General features: G+C 40.4%; 1 protein-coding gene and 1 non-coding gene across 5 annotated transcripts in view; one reads left to right on the forward strand and one right to left on the reverse strand.

The window, feature by feature from the left end:
* Positions 1-14,832: 14,832 nt before the first annotated feature.
* Positions 14,833-14,901, reverse strand: LOC119698393. Its single transcript, XR_005256152.1, has one exon. It is a non-coding gene; the product is annotated as a small nucleolar RNA SNORD123 (small nucleolar RNA).
* A 4,302-nt stretch (positions 14,902-19,203) lies between these two features.
* The window catches only part of SEMA5A (semaphorin 5A), a 318,036-nt gene continuing 310,897 nt past the window's right edge, over positions 19,204-26,342 (forward strand). For 2 of the 4 annotated variants that reach the window (XM_038128190.1, XM_038128193.1), the window contains exon 1: positions 19,204-19,405. The gene's annotated coding sequence lies outside the window, so the exon portion shown is untranslated. Of the gene's footprint in view, positions 19,406-19,727; positions 19,926-26,342 lie in introns of those variants that run through there. The other 2 variants (XM_038128191.1, XM_038128194.1) reach the window with 1 other exon arrangement.

A 26,342-nucleotide genomic window follows, 5' to 3' on the forward strand; every position in this document is an offset into this window, starting at 1 on the left:
TTACATTTTGTTTTCCTTTCTGGAAACAATCTCTTGTCAGTTTATGCTCTCTTTCATGATTTGTCCTTGGATCAATGTCTTAACCGTAAGTCCAGCTAAAAACCAATTCACCATCAAAAATACCTCAAGTGTTTTGTTTTGTTTTGTTTCTGCAGAAAGACTCTGATCTCAGAATGCTTGCAAATACAAGGAATAAGGCATTATGCATGAGTTTCCTCTGATCCCCTACCAGAGTATAAGAAAAAGAAGGAAGGAATTTAACTATGCTTATCCTAATAGCTTCTAAGTGTCCAGGACAGTTGTACCTAATGGATTTCTTGCAATTCATCCCAGCTGCTATAAACAAAAGAGAGGAATTCTATGTAGCTTGAGATGAAATAGGCATAACCCTGAGCCTTCATTGTCTGAGAAAGCCTAATCAGTGCAATGCGAATCAGACCATGGCACTGACTACTTAATCAGGAATTATCTATCAGAAGAAACAGACCCAAGGTGTATAATAAGAGAGGCTTTTACCTCCCTCTTTATGACTGAATTCTTTTTTAATGCTCTGCCAGTAAGTTTTCTGGAGATGTGTGTTTGTTTAAGTTATAACACTTGCTGGAAAATGCATGCTTCCTAACTCCAGCTTATTTTTACTGTATTTTTTTCTAATTACTAGTATTCCTCTTTGAGATGCAGAATACCCAATATACATTCCCTAAAGCTAAAGGATATGCTCGCTTCTAGGAAATACTATCCTTAAAAAAATAGGTTTCAGGACTACATCACTATATGAAGTTATGTCACCATATGTAAGGGGCCCTGCAAGTGTATAGAAGTATTACAGTCTGAGGAATAATGAAAAAGCGTAATGGAAGTTATATGAGAATGAGAACAGAAAAGCTGGATTTTATGGCAGAGATCAAGAGTAAGATACAGAGAGATGATGCAAAAGCCTGAACCTTCAATATGTGCCCACTAGATTCAGGCTACTGCAGCTCCTCCAAAAGCAAGCTTATGTAGAGCATGGAAAACTGGGAGTACTAAGATAAAAAAAAAAAGCAACAAAAAACCCCCATGCAAATGGAAATAGGCTTCTATTCAGTAGCACAGACTTTTTTAATCACTTCTTGCACCAGACACATCACACTCACAGGTGTGCTGGAATGAACGTTGTGGAAGTAGACTTAGGCCCTTAAGTTTTGGAAACAGGAATGAAATGACAAATGAGTTAAAATATTAGTAAATTCAAGGATTAAGGAAATATACAGTATCTGATACAAGGCAGTGCCGTGCTGCATCCCAATCTCTACTCCCCAGAATTAGGGAGGAGGTCACCCCTGGGCTAGCAGTCCAACACGCAGCTAGCAGCGAGGGGGCTCTACCCAGATGCGCCCAAGGCATCCGGGAAGCGCCTTGGCTGGAGTGTGGAGGCAAGGAGTGGAGAAGGCAAATAAGATGAAAAAAGAGGGACTCTTGTTCAAGGGCAAAGTCCAAAGTTTATTGTCTCTAGGTAGGCCAGTCAAACAAAAGACCCAGCACAGGGAAAAACAGCAGTATATAAAGGGGGTGGATACAAGGGGTGGATACTGGCAACCAACCAATAAGAGAACATATGGGAGGAGTAACAACATTGATTGAGATGCGAGCTAGAACTTTCTAGAATAAGGGGAAGGATCTTAGGGTGATGACCAGGGACCTAGGGAGGGGTGACTACAGTGATACGATATAACACTTATAGATGTCCGGGAGGAGACAGATTGACAGCACTTTCATATGGAGGGACAAGACAGTCAAGGAGAGGGGGAGAACCAGGACCGAATCATTGTATAATCAACTTCAGAAACACTGAACATCCTAATAAGAACATTGAATCTTGCCCAATATTAGATCTTACACTACGACAAGGCAGATCAGCTGAACTGCCTAGAAAGCCTGAGTGATTGGAAACTTAATGGGTAACTTATGTACTATCTCTGTTCAATATTAGAAGATGGTCTTTTCAGTAAAAACAGAGAAACACACTTCACTAAAGAGACTTTCACAATTATTTGAAAATTGATGGTGTAAAACCTACTGAGGATATGCAGAACAGGAAACATCTGGTTCTGTCCTTCTGACACATTTTGTGAAGTCTGCCAACATCATTTATACATAATTATACTAGTTTTAGCAGGACTACTGCCTCTGCAACTCTAATGAGAGCAAATATATTGCAATGTTGGCAGATGTTTGTGGTTTTCTAAACTTTCTTGAGCTACAATGCTTGTGCAAGATCCTATCTTAGGAATTTATTTGCTAGGTTGCATCATTCAATTTCTGTGTGATACAATATAAGTACTAATTTTGTTATCATTATTTTTCTTAGGACACCCAAGCCCAGATCAGACACTCACTACATAACAGAGCCTATTGTCCATCTAAAATAAAGGGTGAAAAACTGAAGACAAACCGATGTTCCAGGAGATTAGGGGGCAATGTCAATTAAATGTCCTTGTCTTTGACACAATAACAGATTAATAATTATCAGGGTTTTTTTTTTGGAGGGAGAATTATTAGGCACTACAGCAAAGATGTGTGCATGAAGGGACCAGGGAAGTGAAAAGTCTAAAGTTATGTATATTTATGGGTAGCTCCATATAGGCTTTTTGATCAAATAAGCAGATGGGGCAAAAGGTGGACTAATTAAAGCTTGAACCTCATTCCTGGATAATAAATGAAAAATTATTCGCAGAATGAAAATAGCTGTCGATTTGTTTAAAATCTATTTTTTTTTTTGTTTGTTGTGATGGCAACTGTCGACCTTGCAAAGAGGTCATTTGCATGAGCAAATCAAACTGGTGGGTTTTGAAGACAGTCTTGGCAGCAGTGTACAAATAGATGTGCCCTAGACAAAAATGCCTTTTCTGGGGCCAAGGTGTTATACTAAGTAAGCTATAAATTAACTATGACCTTAATGAGAACTTTAACAGCATGAGTGGATGAAAAAGGCCAAGTTTTAGAGATGGTTCTGTGGGCATAGCAGAGTCTAAATTAAACCCGGCATCCAAGTTATGGGTGTTTTTAGCATGATAGGAAGAGTACTTTCAGAATCTGAAGAAGAGGCAGGGAAGAGATAGCTTGAAGAAGAGAGACAGCACTCTGTTTTATCTGTACTGAACTTGAGATGACAGCCAAGGGGATATCAGCAAGGTGTGCCTTCATCTTACCCCATGAAGGTAATATTTTGGGGAAGAGAAGTCTGGAATGAAGCAGTATCTGAGATATTCAGGTTAAGATGATAATGGAGTTTGTAGGTGAGATGAAACCAGGAGGGAATTAGAAAGAAAGGGATAAGAACTATTGGAAGTGCAGAAAATGTGACCTATGAGGAAATGATGAAGGAATAAAGATGTTTTTTCCTTAAAAAGAAAAAAACAAGTTTTGTTACTGTCGACATAAGCATTAAGGGTAACTGGAAAATGGAGAAAATAAACTGCTCTCCATCACAACTGGGAAAAGAAGTATCAGTTTAATGTCAAGGAGCACAAAAAACATTTGCAATAATATGGGTAGAAATCCATGAAGACTGTGATGTCTTCCTTGGCTGGATGCTTTTAGAAACAGAGGGATACCTGCCAAGAAAAGCAGGTACCAAAGCTAGCTACAGCTGAATTTACTAAGGTAAGATGGGTCTAATGGTTTCTTGCAGTCTCTTCCAAGTTTGACAGAATTGAAGGTCCATGTAAAGTCTAAAATTGGGACACCTTTCACGTATGCTTCACCCTTTGAAATATTTATATGCATCTAGTATTATATGTGTGGGTTTCCCTGATATTTAGGACTTTTCCCCATCCAATGTGATTTGAAAGGCTATGTGGTGGGAATAGAGTATTAGAAATGTGTAAAAAGCAGTTTTACCCCCTAAGAGTTGCAGCCAGGCCAGTTATCCAAGATCAGAAACAGGCTTGACCCACAGCTGTAACCAATAATGAAGAACAGTCCTATAAGACAGGGAGAACTGGGACCTAGAGTCAGTTGCTGTCTGGGCTTTGAAGAAGAAGGAGCAGTGTGGAGAAGAACTACCCATGAGAAATCACTGAGAAGGTATGGGACTCTTACAGTAAGATAACAACACTTTTACATTGAGAACACAACAAGGCTAGGCGATACTTATGAACTTCTGTAGTCATTAACCAGTAAATTTTATTTTTGCCACCCACAGCAGAAGGTCAGAGGCTTGGTGGACACCTGGCAATGTGGGGGCTCAGGACACGTCTGGCTCTGCCTTGGTGGGAGCTGGTTTTAGCTGTGGTAAAAATTGCCTGGTGGACACTTGCCTGATGCTTGCCTACCTTGGCTTCACTTTGGGAATGCCCGGGCTGGGGGTGTAGTCACTTATATTTTCCTGTATATTTTCTGATTTTTATTATCCTCCTCCTCATCATCATCATCATCATTGTTACTACTATAAATTTTAGTCATATTTTTACTAGATGATTTAGATTACAGTTAGGCTCATTGTAAATGGCTAGTTGCGTGTATGTGGTATATTGCCTCTCGCCTGTAAGCATTATATTTTCATATAGGAGTCTGATGCCTTCCTCTGATTGAGAATTCATCAATTTATTCAATGTATTATTGTTTTAATTGTGATTAGATACTTGATGGATAAGGTTGACAATTTTAGTGTCATATTTCTAAGATAGGATATAAAAATTCTTTGAACATAGAAGAACTGGGACCTGGATATGTGTGGGTATTTTCTGTGGCACTCCTATTTATTTATAAAAAAAAATTTAATCCTAAAATAGTGGTTTTAGAAGCCTGTTACATCATGACTGATATATAAATTGTTGGAGCCTTTACAGTATGAAGAACCACAACTCTTCTACAGAGGCCACAATTAATTAAACTGATAAAAGGGAAGAACTTTTCTTAAAAGCCCAGTCTTGTTCTCTGGCTACTTGTTAAAAATATGATTTGACTCTCAAGTAACTACCTGTAGAGATTTTTTTCTTAAATCTCTGAATAATGAGGAAGGAAATGCAGACAGCTGTGAACCCAATGTGCCTACTGGAAATGATGACCCAGTCACACTTTCATACTCATTAACTGAAGCCCTGAAAATGGAATTATCAGAAGATAATCCAGTGCCTTGAAGAAATATTAATCCTTTTTTTTCCCCGTTTGTTTTCATCAATATATTTTCCTTCTAATTTTTACAACTTTTTATGCTTTTTCTTTTGTTTGTAAAGATTTATGCCAAATTTTTTCAACGTGTTCAAAAGCCGGAGAGGTTTATTACACAAAGAATTTAATTAAGCTTTTCCAGAAAAACAGTTATTTCTTCATCCACTATTTTTTCATCATGACCTCTTCAATTAGTTTTCTTTATTTACCTTAGATAGTACAGAGGGGACTTTGGAAATTGTATTTTCATATAAATTAACTTACTCATATTTGCTTCGTTAAAATGAAGAAAAAACTGGGGAAGTGCCAACCTATTATCTATGAAGTAAGGGTGTCTGAAATTTTAATATTTAGCAGACATTGACCAAAAGCATTATATTATGTATTCCTTACTTGTTTTAAATTGTGGCCAGTTAGAGCTGTAACCAGAAGCTGAAATGAGCTGCAAGCTGTGAGCAGGTCTGGCACTGTGCATTCACACTTGATTGTTTTCACTGCTACAGTTCTGTCATTGTACTACTTTCAGATCCTCAATAACCTCAGCAGAGCTCTAGAAATAACCAGGCTCACTGACTGACCATTGTTGAAAACACTTGAATGCTAGTTGTACTTCTGGCTTGTATTTCTTTGTCAAAGCATCAAGCTCAAAAAGGTCTTGTCACTATTCGTCATCAGATCTTAACCTTAAGGCTCAAAATGGTCACTTCAAACTGAATTGGCAATGGTCTCTTCCATTCTGATGCTGCTGATCAAAGAAATAATCCAAGTTGTAGAAAATTGTTTGGAAACCAAAACTCTTCTGTGTAAAGGTGGTAATCCGGACAAGTTTTGTAGGTTTTTCCCAACTCCCCCAAAGATCAGTGGAATGTTGTTTTCATTTGTAGGCATAGTGTTTTGTTACTATTGTAACAACATTGTAATACTAATGTTAGCTTTTGTCTTTAATAAAATCTGATGAAAATTGATCTGTTATTTTTCATGTACAGCAAGAGGTACTTAAGAACATGCAGATGATGTAGAGTTCTTTTGGGTAACAAAGATGAAGAGCAACTACAAATTCTGCAGAAAGACCTCAAAATGTGGAGTGAATGGATGATAAGAGAGAAGGTGAAATTCCATGTGTGCAACCATAATGGGACACACAGAAAATAAAGCAATCCTAACTTCTCAAGTGATGGATTCTAAACTTGCTGTTGTTACTCAGAAGCAAGATACCGCAATTGCAATAACTACTTTTTTGAAAACAGGAGCTCAACCCTCTGTGGTGGTCAAAATATAGGTACTGAATGTTAAGAGTTAGTAGAAAAGGATGGAGAGAAACCAAGACAGCCTCTTACTGCCTCTCTCTGAGGTTTAATATTATGCAATTCCATAGCATGCCTAAGCCTAAAAGGCTGCTTACACTCTTGATTCCTCCTATTTCAGGACAGACAGAAAATTGAGATTCAGAGAACTGGATGTGGTCTGCAGAGGACAAATAGGTAATGATTAATCACCTTGCCTTATGATAAAATGATGAGGGAAACGAGGTGGGTAGCTGTTCAAAACAAAAGGGAGTGCACTTTTTCAAAGCACACCTCAGCGGGGGCATTCCTCAGCCTAAGAGGCTGTAGGTCCATCAGTGATAGAAGAAATTTTGGAAACATAAGTCTATGAAGGACTGTATAAATGTACTGAGATCCTGCATTACTGGATGTCTGTAACCCATTAATCTCTGATGGGCAGCTGTATGCTTGCCTTGCTGAATTCCTTCTTAAGAATCTCATATGGGTGACCATATGGGACAGGTTAATTAGGCTAGATGGACCATTGCCCTATTCCATCTCCTACACTTAAGAATTTGAGTGCTCTGGGTGGAGGGATTATCTGAATATTGTTTGGCAAAGGGTGGGTGGATTTCAGGCATAGTACTGAGGAAACATTTTATTATGTGGTTGACACAATGAAAGACAACATAATTTTGCTTTTTCCTTTTTTCCTTACCCTTCATTTTGTTTTTATCTTTCCGCTTTTCCTCATCTGCTTGCTTTTCATCTCTGCTTCTCTTTAAATTATTTTTCCTTTGTACCAAACAATCCTCCAGCCCTAAAGAAAAACAGGGCTAAAAAAAGTAAGCACCCACACTGGTGAATAAACTCTGTGAAGCATTTCCAGCTTTCTTTCTTTGTTCTTGGCTCTCTACTGTGGAGCTGAGCTCAGAGTTTTTGTTCACCCAGCTATCAGACAGAATCAGGAGATGCCATGGGGCGAGATTTGAAGGGAGTTATGATTCTTGTTTAATGTTGTTCTCTCTTATTACTATCTAGTGAAGAACTTGCAGTTTGTTGTATGCTTGTTCATCAGCTGTTCAGAGATCAGGTTAAAAAGTGGTTCCAGGGCAACCGCACTGTCGGAGCTCCCTGGTCCAGCATTGGTGGGATGCTGGTGGAGTCAGCCTTGTTTGTGCTGGCTCTGTTGTGCTTTCACTGTGTTTTCAGTGTTAAGATAGCAATAACAAACATTTGGAGGGATAAAAGTTTTTCTGTTTCGATCCAGACAGTGGTGCAAGCCTCTTGGTTTTTTCCAAGATGAAGCTTTTCCAATCAGGTCACCTTGAATTGAACTAACATAAACAAGTGGGATATTGATGAAATTTTGGAAGTGCTGTACTGCTTTCTTCAGGTGGGTGGAATTGAAGTTGTCCCATAACAAGCTCCACTGAAAATTCAGTATTTCTTGTTATGCTCTTACTAATCTTTTTACCAAGTGCTTTAAGTGATATATATGCAGCACAACATTGATTATTCTAAAATAATCAAAAGTTCTTTGGTAAAACACAGGCAATGTGTTTGAAATGAGATATGAGGTGTTAATTTGGCCTCTACTCCTCTGCCTTGGCATTAGAATAGCAATTCATTGGCAAGTTAAAACATTCCCTTTTAGCTCTTGATGACCCAAACTAGTTTGAGCCCCCAAACTGTCAGTCTTTCTTAATTTACCCTTTCTTCCTTGAGGCCATTGCTACTGGTTTTATAACAAGCAGGGTCTGGTATCATCAAACCCAGCTGTACACATGCTGAGTGATTGCTGTGACATAACAAATTGCATTTCCACAGGCTTTAGTAAAATGCATTTTCATTTATAATGTTACCAGAAAAAAAAAAACAAACTCAAAACAATCAGCATGACTTGTTCTTCAGTACTTCAGTTACAAAGAAGGGAGTTAAAAAGACTAAATACCAAGGAAAGATGTATGTTTGTTAGGTAATTAATTTCAGAGAAACCAAATATATTCTTAAATATATTTTAATCAGACATAGTTAGGCATTCCATTCCTCAGTCTTGGCAGTGTTAAGGGATTCTCAGATCTTTATATCTGATTATAGTAGCTGAACATCTTTGGCTTTTTTTCCCCATCAGATTTGTAGAGTTTATCTGTAGCAGCTTCCACAGAAAATCACAGTGTGTAACTTTCTATCAAACAGAAGGTCTGTCTTTTTTTTTTTTTTTTTTTTTTTGCTATAACATTAATGCTGTTGGTAGATCCAAATGAAACCAGAGTCCTGCTGTGCTAACCACTGAGTAAATATACAGAGTTATAAACTCATCTGTGGTTTCCTCAGGTATGGTATTTGTAGATGACAACACATTATCAGCAGTAACCAGTGTTGTTGTGCTCTTAAATAGACGAAAACCCCCTGTACTCCTGATGTTGAACAGTTAGGCAACATAGGATATATGTTAGTTATCTATAGTTTTGGATGAGTGATCTGAATTTGAGAACTGAAAGGAAAACTGCAGTATAAAATGAAAAGACTCAATTTTGGTTTTCTTTCATGATCTCAACTAACAAATCCAAGGAGTATTTTGACACACTCTTAAGTTCTTTCCTGCTGATTTTTCAGTTGTATTTGGTATACAGAATATGCATTTAAATTTTGTTTTGTGTGGTTCTTCATAGAGAGTTTGAAACAGAACATAATTGATCTGGGTTTAAAGGATACTTTTCATGCTGTGTCACTTTTAAGACCTGTAGTGTACTGCAAGATGCCACTAAATACAGCAGGAACTTTGAGCTTTATTTATTTATACTATCTATTAGTTTTCCTCTAATTGCAAATCCCACTGGTATGCAAGAAAGTTGCAGGCACTTCATTTCCTTAAAAGGGTCTTGGTTGTATCAGCCCAGAAATGTTACAACCCATTCTTGCTCCCACTTAAGTCAGAAAAAAAATAAAATCTTTCCCAAGTATTTGCTGTTGAACAAAACTCCTAAATGCTTACAGGTGTTCATCCTACATCTAATGAAGAACAATCCTGTTAAGCTGGGAGGCTTTGCCTGACAATCTGCTGTAAGGCACATCTAGGGCATTCCTGATGGCAGCTCCATGTCTGCTGACCCTGGGAACATCAACCATTAAATGTTGAGTAGTGGTGTTTGGAAACCAATTTCCTCAAACATTGTGAAATAAAATTTTAAAACAGCAGCATTTTGTCCATTCACATAGCTTTTGATCACAGCAGCAGAAAGAAAGCGTTTATGACCATAGAGAATTTTTCCAGTTCATGCAATTTTCTCCTCAAATAATAGAACATCTCTCCAATTCTCTCTAAAACAAAAGAAGTAAAAATGTGAGTGGTCTAGAAAACTTCAGGCAAAACCTGAGGTTCTTTACTGAACAAGTAAAAAGGCAATAAAATCAATTATACCGTATGTCTAGGGGAGCTGATCTGTGCTTATTTTCTCCAAAGATGCCAGGGGATGTGGTGGAAGCAGCATGATCAGAAGGGATGGAGGAACATAGTTCACACCTCTTCCAGGGTATGGAAAGCAGGGAGAGCTGAGGGTGTCACCATTCAGACATAGGAGACAGCCTAGGGAAAACAGTCTTCACTTACCTTTCCACAGAACTTCTTGCTTCCATGTGCAGCTGCTGTGACACTGCATTTGCTTTTGTCTCATGGAGAAATTACTATGCAAAACTCTCCCAGAAGCTGATGCTAATGAATATGTGTCAGATTGATTTTTTTTTTTAATGTAATTATATGATTTATCATGCTATAATCAGAAACTCCCAGTTGTCTACCATGTTGAGTGACTGCTTGCTATTGTCCCATGCATACACCCTTTGGAATGAACGTGTCTCTTCCTTTGTGCTAGTTATCCATTTTTACTCAAAATTAACAGCTTTGGGTAGACTTTCTCTCAGAAAAGTCCTTAACTTGTGAATTAGTTTTTATCTTCTCATCCAAGTTGCTGTATCTTTGGGACATAATAAATAGCCTATTTTTGTGAAAAATCAAGGATATTGGCAGGCATGGAGGCTTTGGGTTGCAGTTGGATGACTCTTACTTTTTTCTTGGGATAATTCAAGTACTTTTTTCAGTTTTTCCACTGAGTTCTATTATCAATGCCTTCATTTTGATAGTACAAGGAAGTGGTTATTACAAAAAAGAAGACAGCGTTACACATGTAGCTCCTGTGTATTTCTTCCTCTACTCACTCTTGTCTTTTTAATTATAACCTCTATCCCCTGCTGACAAACCCAATTGAAACCTGACATTTTAATGCAAATTATTTAATTAACAGTTCTATCATGCTACAACTATTTTTAAAATTTTAGCCTTTGAATTCTTGGTAAACATATGGCTGATGGAAGAAAAATGGTGAACGGCCTTACTTTGTTTACACAGCAGCATCAGTGGACACACCAATCCCCCAGCCCTCAGCTTCTGTTCTGGACTGAGAATGTCCGCTAGAGACAAGAAGCACTGCAAAGTGTGTAGACATTAGCCCTTGGTCTCCTTTTGTTATCTTCTGGTACTATTTAAAGTGTGACAGTGGACTTAGAAGGCTAACATGGGTTTTGGTCTCCTTCCTGTCAACTTGTGTCTTTAATGAACCCCCAAGAATGAATAAGTAGTAAAACCACTTAGTAACTGAATTGGAGCTTGGCATACCTGCAAAAAATAGCGTTTTTTTTCACTTCAATAGCATGTTTGCACATCCCTCCTCTTGCTTGAGTGTTCTGCAATGAGGCTTATTTATGAAATTTCAGGTTTCACAAGTCAAATTCTGGCTTCCAAGAGCAGAATCAGGCTAGGTGTCCCCTCCTGAAACAAAACCTCTGACAAGTTTTCAGTGTTCCAATCAAATAATTATTATGCAATATTTTTAACAAAGCAGTTTTTATTATGCAAAATACTTTTTTTCTTTATATTTTGAACATGATAATTCTGATTTAAATAATTTCAATAACTACAATGTTTTCAGGCTATGGAGAGGAATAAGAGTGATACATATTTAATAACTGAACTTATACTATACAGAATACTAATTATTGTCGAGGGCAATGAGTCAAGCACTCAAATGTTAGGTAGTAATAGTTAGTGATTTGACTCTAGTTGGATACTGGATAAGCACCAAAGCCACTCTGCCACTCCCCTTGGGTGGGCAGGTGAGAAAAAATATAATGAAGGGCTCATGGGTTGAGATAAGGTTAGGGAGAGATCACTTAATCATTGGTATCACAGGCAAAACACAGGTGACACAGCTTTGGGAAATTACCTGAACTCATTATTTATTACTTACTGTTGCCAAGTAAAATAAGAGTAGGGTAACAAGAAGTACAATAAACCCTAAAAGCACCTTCTACCCCCCATTCCTTCCTTCCTGGGCTTAACTTTATTACTGGTTTTATACTGCAGTCCCAGCAGTGCAGGAAGATGGGAAAAGTCCTCCATGGTCTTGTCAAACATGAGTCCATCCCACAGGCTGCAGTTCTTCACAAACTGCTCCAGTGTGAACCCCTTTCATGCAATGCAGCCCTGCAGGAACAGGCTGCTCCAGTGTGACCCCTGTGGGGTCACACGTCCTGTCAAAAACCTGCTCCAGTGTTGGCCTCTTTCTCTATGGGCCCACAGGTCCTGCCAAAAACCTGCTCCAGCATGGGCTTCTCATGGGGTCACAGCCTCCTTTGGACATCCCCTTGCTCTGAAATGGGGCCCTCCAGCGCCTGCCAGAGGATCTCTGCTCTGCTGTGAACCTCTGTGGGCTGCAGGTGGATCTCTACTCCCCCTCGACCTCCACTGGCTGCAGGGGAATCTCAGCTCCAGCACCTGGAGCACCTCCTCCCTCTCTTTCCTCACCCTCCTTGGTGTCTGCAGGGCTCTTGCTCTCAAGTATTCTCACTCCTCTCTTCTCTGGCCACAATTACTTTTGTACAATAACTTTTTTTCTTTCTTTAATATTACATCCCAGAGGTGCTATCACCATCACTGCTGGGCTCAGCCCTGGCCAGCAGTGTGTCTGTCTTAGAGCCAGCTGGCATTGGCTCTGTTGGATACAAGGGAAACTTCTGGTAGTTTCTTAGAGAAGCCACACCTGTAGCCCCTCCACTACCAGAATCTTGCCCTTGCCATGAAAACACAATACAACTGAAATTAGTATCACCAAGTGATCCTATTTCCATTTTCCTGCAGTGCTACTACTTCCAATTTTTGTTCATTATGGAATACAACCTTGCTTATACCCTGAACTGACAATGTCACAATGCAGGCTGGTAAATATATATATATATATACACACACACACACATATATATATATGAAAAAAACAACTCATAGCATAAAATAGCTGCACACTTTTATATGGTCTGCCTGCAATAAATGGATGGCTTTACTTTGCTGGCAAAGCTCTCAGCTGTTTGGGAAATGTTTGGGGATCACTATGGGACAGCAAAAAATGAAGGCTTAAAATTTGACAGCAGAGCGTTCAGCTCAACAGATTCTTAGCAGATTTTTGGTATTGCTTATAGGCAACTTTTGAAACACATCAACAGAAATGACACTTGCTAAATTCTCAAGTGATACCAAGATGCACAAAAAACTTTGTAAAACAGAGGGCTGGATTCCTTTCAAGTCGAGAAAGACATAGGTACCTCCTTATACTCTCATTGCTCTAGTCTGGCCTGAGTTCAACTAGCAACAAAACAGAAGACCAGACAGTGAGGAGGAGGGTGCTTTAGTGTCTGAGTAAAATCATCTAAGTAACTGAATTCAGTCGGGTTTGCAGTGTGTGCGTTGGTGTGTGTGTGTTGGTTACTTGTTTCTATTTCTCAGTAACAAACACTCACTAGTTTTAAATTTATTTTCTCTTTTGTCTTTGCCTACTACTGCTTCTATAGCCACTTTCAAGTTGTTAAGCATTTTCCTCTATAACAATTCCAGATTACAAAGACTGGATTTAAACAACACCATCTAGTTCTTTCCTAACAGGCGACTGAATACAGTGTAGGAGCAACTGAGGAAAATATCACTTGAACTGGACTTGTAACTTTTATTGCTGCTATCAAATGATCTGACAGGAAGTACATGGCTGGAAAAATGCTTACAATATGTCACCCAGCTTGTTAAGATGCTGATTCTCTTCCCCCCTACAAAACCCCCCTTGACAAGTACATCCACCTTACTGTGTTCACTGTCATTCTTAGAGAGTGAAAAGGCAGAGAGCAAATGAAATCTCGGTCACATAAATATGCTGTCTGTGCCTAACTAAAGGGGTAAACGAACTCTGATTAAAGACAGTCACACTCTTTATAAGAAAACCCATTACTGATGACTATTTTTTTTGTTAATGTCTATTTAATTTACGTGCATTTTTTAGTGGATTTAAGATATGCTCAAAGCAAAACAAAAAGATTCATACAGGGGTTTGCACTAATTCAGATAAATCACTTTTTAAAAAGTGACTTAGATGTTGGCCTACTTCGAGAATTTACTATTAAATTAAATAGCACAGACAATTCCACCACCACTTGGTAAGCTTCTAATAGGGCTTCTAGTGCTAGATCAGTGCCACAGAAATGTTGTCTGAGTTATGAGGACTTCACAGCTGGTTAAAATTCCTTTTAGAAATGGTGAGGGTCTAATTCTATGACAGCAAGAGTTACACCGAGTATCCTCTCTATCCACTCATCCCCAAAAAAGCCAGCACGAAACTGAAGTCTAGATGAGCTCTGTGTCCTGAGTTTTAGACTTCTTGTCAGTGACAAAGTCTCATATATATATATATATGTATACACACACATGTGTGTTTTTGTATGTGGTGTGTTTGTGTGTGTGTGCTCTCTATCTAAATTCTACTTGTACTGCTTGGTGATGTAGCAACACAGGAATTCAATATTAATGATTAGGGACAAGCAGACAGACAGGAGCAACTAATGGATTGCTAATATATACCCTGGCTTAGTTTGAAGAGGTGTCTTGGGGCTAATATTAAAAAAAAAAGAAAACTTAAATTAGTCTATATAGGAAAGTTGTATAAGGCAGCAGAATATATTACCATCCAAAGTAGAGGGGGAAAAGCAAATATTTTTATTATGTATTAATTTAAAAATATGTGAATCTTGGTTCAAATTTAATAGCCCTTATGTCTCAGGTTTGTAACTTTACATCATTTCATTCTAATTCTGATCTATGTAAGAGACCAGAGTTATTAATATTTCCTATTATTTCTACTTCTCAAACTTTATGACTGGATTTCTCCAAGGCATTCTTCATTCCCACTCTTATCTTCCTCTTCATTTTGAATGTATCAGTTCAGGGAATTGGCTGAAAGATAGAAAAACAGACACATAAAAATTGTTTGACCGATGGTATTCATTGTAAAATATTTTTTTTTCCTGGAGGAGATATGAAGGTGAATCAGGAAATGGATGGCATTTTCAGATCACATGAATCAGTACCCAAGAATTCATCATTTTCACCAAATATTTAACTACTTTTAGGGACTTGAAGTTAGATGGATCTTATTTAGAATTCATATAATAACTTCTTTAACTGCCTTATCTGTCAGAGACTTTAATGGAAAGAAAGCAGCAATTACTAAAAGTCAGATCATAGATTTATAAATGTAAGTGCACATTTATTTATATACCCGTGTTGAAAATGTTATGCATTCATAAAAACAAACAATTTTGTTTATAAAGTGCCTTAATAATATAAATGCCATGAGAAATACTACTTTCTCTTTTGATCACAAATGGTAAACATAAACTCAGTTCTCAAAAGACAAGTTTTAGACTCTCACCTAGCTTTTCCTAATTCATAGATATTATAGAGACCAGTCAACTTACCCTTTAAATACAGAACATAATTAAGACAGTAACTTAATGGAAAATAACAAAGTTTGTAATTATTGACATTTACTTCCCCATTATTTAAATGAAGAATTGCAACAGTGTCTTTTGCTAAGACAATTAAAACGATGCTTAGTCTGACCTTGCTCTGTGTCTCTGTGTCTCCTACTGGGCATAGACTACAGCCTTTCCTGGCCTGCTTTTCAACAGTGTATTTTCCTACCAGACCCATCTGAGGATGAGGATGGCAAACTTAAATCCTCTGGGTCATCTGCTTTCCTGGGATGAAGATGTCATTCCTATTTTTACACTTAACAACATCACAAGTCCCTGGTATTTAAATATGGCAGACTGGTGATGATCCAGCCTTGCAAGATGATGTTGCTCAATGCAGGTGGGAATGCTAAGAGTTCGCTCAACTCGAATGCAGCAGGGCAAATACTTTCCTGAACCTCAGTGGGAAAGAAGAAAGAAACAGTAATGTCAAGCTGATGACTGGACATTTCAACAATCTTGTTTAAGTCAGGTAAATTCAAGACACCAGACTGCACAAACTCTCTGTTCTTAAGCATTGATTCAGGAAAGGGTGCTTGTTTGTATGCACCATTCTTCTGCCTGGTCTGCTCTGGAAAGGCTCTGGTCACCAGTAGGGTTTCTCCTCAGTAATAAATGAAGTGGTTAGAAAACACAAAAGTAGGCAATTAAATGTGAGACTTCAAAGTTTTCCTCTGTCTGTTTTTCATGAATAAACAAAAATGACTAATGTTTTCAATGGTCTGGAAAAAGTAACATGCAGTGGTAATAAAGACTTTGAACTCTGTGATCATGAAGCAAGCAAAGTCCTTTTCCTATGATGGAAGTATAACTCAAGGTTCAGTTTTACAGAAGCTAACACCTTCTTATTTTTCTATTTTTTTTTCTTTTTAACCTGACTTAAACTTTCAATTTACTGTATCTGACTGTTTTTCTAAATGGTGAAAGAGATGCTTACTATCCATGGTGCTTTTGATGGGTAATGTGAAGACAGGCCTTCCCTTACACTGTGACTTTCCCACCTAAACAGATGGAAATCCACCCCCTTCCCTGCTTTCTAACACTCTTTATATCCTGCCACCACAGGAATGAGCTGAAATCTGGCTTCCCACCAAACTGGCCAAAAGCCTGACGGTGCTGTGCAGCCTTTCCTCTTCCAACTGCAGTATCTTCACTGCTTCCACATGCTGCCATCCCTTAATATTCTGAGTCTATTTTGTTGGAAGGAGAGATCAAAAATTACTAACAGTGAGATACAGAACATCAGGAAAATGTGAGGCAGAAGAGAAAGATGAGCTCCATACTGGAAGAAAAGCTGGATGCAATGGACTTGGTCTTCTTTTTTTCCCTTCCTTAAATCAGATAGCAGAGCTTCTGCTGCTCTCTCCTTTGCCCTTAGCATAATATTCCTAGATTATATTAGAATATCCTTATTTATTTTGCATATAGTAACACAATGAGGCTTAGCCTAGGATTGAGACACCACTGTGCAACTTGTGAAGAAACAAAAAACCCTCAGCGCCTACTTGCAAGGGTACATCTGGGGATTGCATCACCTAAAACTGCTGGGCTCACTCACTAAACTCATCTGGTTTAACTTTGACTTAGACATGGCACAGAGTTACATGTAATATTAAAAATGTTACAGGTTTTAGCCTTAATTTCAAACATGATTAATCTCACAGGCAGTTTCAGACATCTTTGCCCTTGAGGTTTTAAAATAAAATTAAATAAAATTAAGCATTGACATCATGACTATTCTTCCATGAAACTGGTACAGAACTATAAATGCATGACTTAAATGCTCTGTGGGTGATGCAGAGTCAATATGATTCCAGTGGAATTTTTCTTAGAATGTGCTGTATGTCATTAATGCGATGTAATATAAAGATATAAATGTGGGGAGTTTTGGGATTTTGTGGTTTTGTTTGTTTGTTTGTTTTACTTATATGCCTATTGTTTCATCGCCAAACTGCAGAGGAATTTTTAGAGGCTAAAATGTACATCACTCAGGGGGCTAGAATTTTGGTAGTTTTTTTTTTATGGCAGTTGGTTTTGCATACACAGTGCTTACTTTTCACAGATAAAGTAGGGATTTTTTTTTTTTTTACACAGCAGTTGGAAAAAACAAATATATCTCGTCTTTAAAAAGAAAGTCTCAATGTATTGTAATAGGTGGAGGTACATAAGAAGTGTAGGACTTGTTGATCTGAAGATGTCTTAATAACACTCCAAAGAAGTTAACAGTGTAGGTATGTGAATCATCTTATATCTGAACTTTGATGACAATTTTTAGATGTAAAATGAATTCTTTTATTTTCTGTACAAGTATTTTCTGGATCAGAAGGAAATCACATTAAAAAGTGACCCCAGGCATTACATTAATAACAGTAGTGGCTTCTAAAACACTATTGTTATTAATAAGGAAACATCCTTGAGTGTCAGGGTTACATGACAATAAAAAAAAAAAAGTTTGGCTTTTAGTATTTGGGTTGGGTTTTTTTAATATCAAAAAATAATCAGAAAGAATTTTCCAAATTCCAGGACTTCATTTTAATGATAATTTCAAACTTCTGTTAATGTTTTTACTTGAACAAGTTTCTTTTATATCCTAGCCAAAGTAAAATTGAGCTCGAAGTTTAAGGCAATTTGGATTTGGAACATTTGGCTTGCTGATAAGTTTTGATGCTAGTTGTTTTAATTAGCTAATTTTTATAAGATTACTCTAGCATGGATGAATTCCACGGTTTTGTTCGTTTTAATAAACTCTTACTGCTTTCAGTCTTCTAAATTGCTTGGTCTTGCTGCAAACAACAAAAGTCAGTTTCTACTGCAGTTTGTAGTAGAAATGCGCAAATGCTGTCATAAAAGGAAAAAAAAAACCACAACTCTGAAGGAATTAATTACAAGGCACACATGAACAGAAATAACCTCCTAGTTTAATACAGGTGAGCTGACAAAACACAAAGGCATGCGCCGAAAACCCGGTGAGCGCGAAAATGCGAACGCACGTACCTGGGGGAGATGCCTACGCGCCCCCGCTGCAGCCCCGCAGTGCCACGTCTCACTGGCCCACACACGCCCCGGGACCTTTATAGGGGACTCTCCCAAGGCCTGGAAATGAACTTTTGGGGCTGACACGTCGATCGTGCCATGGGGGGGGGGGAGGGAGGGGACTGGAGGGGGCGGAGAGGGACTCGCCGGAGGCTCTTACGTGGCGGCAGAAATGTCAGCACCGCACTGCCCCTCGCAGCGGGGCTGCTGTTGCTCGCCGGACCCCGGAGGCCCGGGGCTGGGACACTGGGGTTGGCTGGCAGGCTGTGGCATGGCGTGAGAGGGGTGCGGAGAGCCGGCCGGCGCGCCACTTGGGAGCTCCGGGGGCGCTCCCGTGCCCCTTCCGTCCCGGGGCAATCGCTGGCGCCCAGCCCTCCTTTGCCTCCTCTATCTGCTGCTCCCCGGTTTTGGTACATTGCCCCGACACCGGAGCCCCGAGCAGCGGCCGGGAGCCCCTGCGGACCCGGCACTGGCGGCGCTGCCCATGTACCATCGCCTCCCCTCCCTCTTGCTGTCGCTCGCTGCAGCTCGCTAGGATTTGTTGTGCTTAGTTGTACTGGCGCTGAGGCGCCCCTGCTCAGATCTGATGGAAAAGGAGCAGCCTCAGGTCATGTTTTTGTGAGCTGCGGTGATTAAGGAATAAAAGGAAATAAAAATAAAAAACCCAAACCCCAAGGACAAATATCTCAACCAGTTGCAACTTCTCAGCTGGCCCGGAGGGGGGAGCGCGGGGGAGGGCAGGGAGTAATGCGAGATCGCCCCAGCCCGGGGCAGCGCTGGCAGCGGGACGAGCCGAGCCGCGCACCGCATCGCCGGGGCCGGGGCCGGGCGGCCGTGGCTGCTCCGCCCCCGCGGCGGGGCGCTGGGTCCGGCCGCCGGGCGAGGCGCGCAGCTGCCGCGCCGCAAACTTGGTGGGAGCGAGCGGAGCGCGGGCGGCTCGGCGGGGCTGCGACCATGGCGGCGTGAGGCGGGGAGCGGGCATCAGCGCGGCGGCGGAGCCCCCGCCCGCCCGCCCGCCCGCGGCGAGCAGCCCACGGCGCCTCCAGGTAACCCCTGCCAGCCCCTCTCCCCTCGTCGCCGCAGCGGCGCTTTGGGAGCGCCGCGGGCATTGCGCGTTGCCGGGCACCCTGTCCGTGACCGGGGCCGCTTCCCGGTCCTTCACCGGCTGCGCCCCGTGTCCGCCGGGCGCCCCGAGGGGCTCGGAGGCCGGGCGGGTTGGGGTCCGGGCGGGAGCGGCGCAGGGTGCCGGCAGGGGGAGCCGGCAGCGAGGCGGAGCGCCGCTGCCGCTGGGCTCCGGTGCCGGGAAGCGCTGCCGGCGCTCGGAGCCCGTCTCGGGCATTGCCCGGCCCCACCCCCGAAAGTCCACCGAGCCTTTCAGAACGGGCGGGCGTTCTCCCCGTAGACGGTGCTGTTCGCTCGGGACCAGGAAAAACAGACGGACAGGGAGCCGCATCTCCAGAGGGGCCGGAACCCGGACCGCGGGTGCTCCGCGCAGCGGGACCCCCGCGCCGCTCTTGCCCTCTTGGTCGCGCCCGCGGGAGCGCGTTCTCGCCCAGGAAGAGTGAGGTGCGTTGCTGTCGCTGAGCCCCGGCTGCGGAGAGGCAGCCGCTGGCTCGGGAACGTATCGGAGGGTTTTGCCACACTTCAGCAAGTGAAGTTTGCTCAGGCTCATCTTCTGGTGAGAGAAGAAGTGGCGTGAAAGGCACCGTCAGTAGACTGAGGAACGTGGGTCTTCAGTGGGATGTTCGTGTAGTACGATTTGAAACCCCGATGTGCTTTTATTCTCGCTGTTTTATTTAACTGCACTGTCTTCGGTCTGTGGCGTGACTGTATTTTGGCACTTTCTGAATTGGGGAGTTAGAGTTTACCATTCCGCAACGATGCAGATGGAAACGCCTCAGTCAATTGTATACATATATCGTTTTGTGAGGATTGCTTACCAGATAGATGACAACTGTTAGGGTTTGTTGTATCATTCCAGATGCTGAGTCTGCACTGTAGATTGACACAACAATAATCTGCCCGGGATTGTTCCTGGGGGGCAGCTGGAGTAGGGGGAGCTGTCAGTGCATCTGCTCCTTCAGCAAACCAGACTCTTTGCAGGAAAGGTCTGAGCATACAAGAACAGGCAGCCTTGTGAAGATGGTTAGAATTTGCAAGATTATAGCTGTGAAAAACATCCTAAAACTAAGACGTGGTGTTAAAGTTATAGTGATAGCATGTTTTGCGAGCCCTAAGGTAGTGCATCTGAAGGTCTTCCCTTCTGAAAGCTGACTAACCACTCTTGGTTTGAATTTTGGTGTAAAAGCCTGATGTGATGCTAGCCAAGCTAGAGTGATGTAGGGTAGATTTTTTTATCATAGTGGAAATTGCACTCAAATCTTATTTCCAGGAGTTTGAGCATCTCCTGGTTGTTATATGAGGCTGACTCAGTTCAGTAAAGTTTGACTTAAAATTGTTGAACTTGCTGATGTCATACATGTAACACATAGTCAATCAAAAGTGTATTGCTGCCTTGGAAGGCTGAGGTATGGCCTTGGCTACTTTGCTTAGTGGAGTGAAAGATCTTGGTAAATTTCTGGATTTTGTGCTGTGTTCCCACCTTCCTCTCCAGCAGGTACCAATAATATAACTTTATTACATTTACTAATGAATTCATCTCATTTTCTCATTATAATGCTGAACAGCTGTGAGGAGTCCTGCTGAGAGCTAAGGTTTTGCTCTGCAGTGTGGCAGTTTACTTCTCTGTTTGAGAGGTTCTTTTGAACTAAGTAGTGTAAACACTGGCTTCTGAGTTGTACTGCTCATTCCTTGGGATGTTGTTAGAGATTTGTTTTGGTTGACAAAGCTGAAGGCATTAATATCTGAAATGTCTAATTTCTTTTAATCTGTAACTAGTACTGTTTTCATAAAGTACTTACAGGTAGTGGGAGTGCCTGTGCACTTTGTAATGATCCATAAACATGGTTGTAGCAGGTTTGTTGTACTCACTTCCTGCTGGGCAGAGAGAGTGGTAACTGTATTGCTGCTGTTTTCAGAAAAAAGAGTTGTGTGGTGGTTTGCTTTTCACTTTCTTTTCCCCCAGCTACTGAGTGAAACCACGTGGATTCTGACTTCTGTTGATATAGTCTTGTACAAATACAGGATTTTCAATGAATGAAGTTCATTACTTTTCAGGGAGTAGCTGTACACTACAGTCTGTGAACTGCAAAAATACAACATAATTCTCCGGCAAATTTTGGCTCTTGTCTTAGAGGTTGCATGCAGGAATTCAGCCAAGGGAGCAGCTGAGCTCCTGGGGTGAGCAGGAGCAGAGAGACCCATTTCTGCCCTCTGGTCTGCAACAGCTTTATCAGCAGTGTTGGCTGGGTCTGATTTCTGTGCTGTGGGACACGTAAGTGGATTGCTGATACTGCTATCAGTTGATAGTAGGTGTGTGCTACCAGTACTATCTGTTGATAGTGGGGAGGAGGGTGTGTGAAATTTGATACTGTGTTACTTCATGTAAAGCAGTACCTAGGAATTAGTTAGTATGTTGTGATGATGAACTTCTGAATAGCAGTGAAATATGATTTAGCTTTAGATTTAACATCTGGTTGACAAAATTTTGGTATGCTCTTGATATTTGGTAATGTATGTTCTGAAGTTACTATGGCTCCTGAGATGAATTGCTATTGCTATGGCCATAATTATAGGAAGCAGCATGAGGAGCTTCTCCTTCTCTGTAACATCATTTTATGGAAATGTTTAATGGGAATTCTTGTTAATGCAGAGTTCTCCAAATTATTGTTAATCAGTCTGTTTCTCTTTATTACCATCCTTTTATCCTCTCTGGCATGTCCATGCATTCCGATTTGTAAACAGTGTTAAGTTACAGACTGTTTGTCCTCTCCCAATGTGTTTTACAAAGCTGTAGCTGCTTCCAAAGAATTAGTTATTGGGGTTTTTTTCTTTTTTATTTTGTTCTGATTTGTCAAACACGATAAATATTTTTCAAACTGACCTTTTGAGGTATGTTTGCCAGCTATTGGCGGTAGGCTGGATTTAATTCCAGGCTGCAGCGTTGCAGCTGTGACCCGTGAAAGGCAGGTGGCACTCTGCTATCTGCAGTTTCTTACAGACACCTGGGGAATGCCACGGCCCAAGCTGTGCACTTCAGGTATGGTTTGCTGTTAAATCTGTTGTTGCTAAAATGGCAAATTATTTAAAAAAAAAAAGGAAAAAGGTTGGGTCTTTTATATTCGTTTTCTTTATAAATATGTCCTATGATTTATTTTGGAAATTTGCCAGTTTGCATCTAACACATTTGCTTAACATTTGTTGGGAAGGTAGCAAATGTAAACCAAGTTAATGATCTCCAAAGTGCAGTCTAATTAGTGTCCTCTTGATTTTTTGCTGGCATGTATATTCCAAAGTATGAAGCACTCGAATCTTTTGTCATTTGGTGGATTTGTTCACGCGTCTATTCTCAAATTTGTGTTTTCCCATGGATATTTTGATGCAGTCCTATTGCATCTGCTGTGTAGTATCAACTCTATATCTATACATAAATATATTAATAAAATTAATCTCTTTTTGGGGAGATTGATTTTGGAAGAAATTTCCTGGTGTCCCAGTATATATTAGAAAGGCAACTCACAGAAAAGCTATTGTTTGTCAATGATAGTAGCGGAAGACTGGAGTTAATACGTAGTCTGCACTGAGGCCTTTGCAATGAAACTCTTGACTTGAACTCAACTGTTGAAACTTATCTTTTCAAATATTATCATTTCTTTGCCAACAGTTTGAATGACTTGTTCAGAAAGCTTAAATGCTGTGTGGCATGTTAGCTGTGCTATCGTTTCCAGACTTATCTTCAATTAGCTTATCTGTTATGAAGTTTCTTGCATGATAGCTATATAATACAGCTTTTCAATTCTTTTCCATTTTTTCTTATTAAAATCAGGATATATCCTTCAGCTGTAGTATACCTTAGAATTGTTGGATCTTAATTTCTGACAGAACTTGTCAATCTTTTCATGGTTACCAATCTCAGTAGTGGAGATTAGTTTCATTTAGAGGATGTTGATTGAGCAACTCTGAATCTTTGGCATATAATATTCTGGTTTTTTAATCCCTTGCTAGATGAATAACAACATGCATCCATTTTTCAGTATTTGTTAAGCTTAGGAGAAGGTCAGAGAAATTATAACTTTGAAAATATTGAAATGTAGCCTTCTGCTTTCCTTTCTCTCTGTAATACTGGGATATGTTCTTAGGCATTACTAAATATATGTGATGAACAACTTAAAGCACATGTGATGACCGCAGGATTGGCTTATAAATGTGAATTGGGTGGGCTGAAGAAATGGGTTGTACTGTGAATTGTGTTGATTTTCCCACTTCTTTCCCCACTTCTCTCCAAATTTCAAAATTGAGCTGCTGTCTTTTGTGCTTCTCTGAATTGCTAGTCTAGCTGGAAACCCAGAATGCTATTGAAATGTGCATTCTTGTTAGACTTAAGTTTAAGTGGGAATCAGGAATTCTTAATGTAAAGTTAACTATAAGGCCTCTGTAGCTAGAGAGAGAATGTTTCAATAATTTGGGGTCCTGTTATTCTGACCCACAGTAATCTTATTGCTGAATCAGTCATTTCTGCTACTGGTGAACTCTACAGACAAAGGCATATAAGAATAAGTATTTGTTTGTAGTTTAAAAGTTATTAGGCAGTTCCTCACTGTGTTTTCTTCAGCATACAGTCTTCAGAAATTCTTGTTGTCTTTTTTTTTCACTGTTTGTACATTTTTTTTTACCGTGTCATTTTAGTGACCTGCTTTCACTGGAAACCCACAAACATTTGCATTGGCAAATGTTTTGAAGGGCTCCCTGGGAGCATGGCTGAAATTACCTTCTTGTGGGAGAAAATGTGTGGGATGAAACAATTTCTGTTGACCTTGTCTGATAGTGAAATCACCAAGTACTTGAGGAAAAACTCCTGGCCAGGCCAATTATAGGAATATAGGTTATGTGTATTGCTTTGTCTCTCTCAAAGTCTGGCAGAGTTTTAAGGTTTTTTTACTGAGTTGTAGTCAAAGCTGAAGACTTGAAAGAAATTATCCACAGTCGTTGGGCTGTTACATTATTTAACATGAGTTCAGTTGCTGATGGTCTCTTCTCTCGATGGTCTTGCTTGCTTTCTCATTCTGAACTTGCAATAGCGATATATGGTTGTTTTCTTAGTTTTTGTCATATAAACTGTGTGTGTGTAGTCCAAATTTTAGCTCCTTCTCATGCTCCAGTGCATGCTTTTCCTTGTTGCTTTTTAAACCTAGGCAATGATACTGAAATATCTAGGAGATAGTATGTACAAAAAATCCTTACTAGTGTCAGATGTCACATTACCCAGTGCTGCAAAACGGGACTCCTGGCTTAGCCAAAAAGATGGGCTTTGGATAGTTTTCTGATAGTATTTTTCAAGGTGTATCAGCCTGGGGCAGCCAAGAGCCTGATGACTCTGGTGATCCTCATCAGTAGGTCTGATGCGAAAGGTGCTAAAGATGATGTTGATACTGTTGCTGTTGTCTGCTGTACTCATTTCCTGACCCTGTAAATCCTTGTCCTGGCTCTAACTTGATAAGATACTTCAGAAAAACCCAACCAAGCAGAGAACCCCCCTTAATTCCTGTTCACTGTTGACAACTTCTCTTTGTGACCTGAGCACCATGGTATGCCGTGATTCCTGAAGGCAGGCAGATATAGATGGAGGATGCTGTGGCATCAGAGAGTCAGAGAGTGCTGTTGTAGTTTTTTGTCTTCCTTGGAAATTCTGGGACTGTGTCAGACCATTGCCTACTGAGTGCCAGCATAGCTATTTGTGTGGAACCACAATGTAAACAGTATTAGGGAACTGATCCTCTTAATGTTTCGCCTTTGAGGTACCCATGGCCAGCAATCCCAATAAGACCCCACAGGCTCTGGTTTCAGTGTAACTGCAGGTGTGCAGTCACTGTTGTCAGGTGAGGAAGAAGAGGATTGTGTGTGCAGAATAAAATTCTGATTGGTCCGTCAAATAACAATGAAATGTGGAGGATTTTGCCTTGGTGTTTTAGAGTGTATCCAGACAGCTTTTTTTAATGTCAGCTTTTAACAGGCAGCAAGCTCTCTTGTGGAGGCTGCAAATGGACTGACGCGCAGCTGTATGCCTGTCTTCACCAACAGTCTAAACTCGCCTCCTGAGGAGTGAAGTACCTGAGCAGCAACGCCTCATTGCACTGTCCTTGAGTGTGTCAGAAATGGGGAAATTCAGGGTAATAACCTGTTAAATACTGAAGTTCAGTCTTCCAGAGCTTATCTGCCAGACCTTATTCTACTGAAAAATGGTAATGGGTTCTGATACATGCTGTTGGAATTGATAGTAGAAAGCCACAAAACCCTTCTACATTTATGTGCCAGGAGCATGAGTTCATGCGTACAGTTCTAGAGACACGCAGGAGGTGAAGTTGGTGTTTGTGGGAAGAAAAACTTCTCTTGATGCATGTGGGTAGAAGTCTGAAAATGCTGCTACCCTGGCCTCTGGGGTCTTGTCTAACTGATGTAATTCTGTTGTAAGTCTTGGTCAGAGTTTACAGACTTTCTTGAATTGAATTGTCCAAGAAATTTGCTGGATTTTCCAGTTTATCTTCTGTTGCTTTCCTAAGCGCATAGTGTCAGACTCTTTGCCTAAGGCTGGGTGTCATCTTTTAATGGCTGGTTACAAAAAAAAAAAAAAATAAAAAAAAAATGCAATTATCAACAACAGCAAAAAGAGATCTGGGCTCTTGGAGCTGAGTTGCTGTTCTTTTTGCCATTGTTGTTCATTGTTTTAAATTAAATAATGGTCTGCGTGGGGGAACTTGATTTTTTTCCTCCAGTAGTCTTTCTTTAAGTGAGTTTGCAAGTAGCTTTGATTAGAAAATTCCATTTTTGCTCACTTATCTATAAATGTCAGGGGAGATTGTTTTGCAA

This window comes from Motacilla alba, chromosome 2 (assembly GCF_015832195.1).
Source record: "Motacilla alba alba isolate MOTALB_02 chromosome 2, Motacilla_alba_V1.0_pri, whole genome shotgun sequence".
Classification (NCBI taxonomy): domain Eukaryota; kingdom Metazoa; phylum Chordata; class Aves; order Passeriformes; family Motacillidae; genus Motacilla; species Motacilla alba.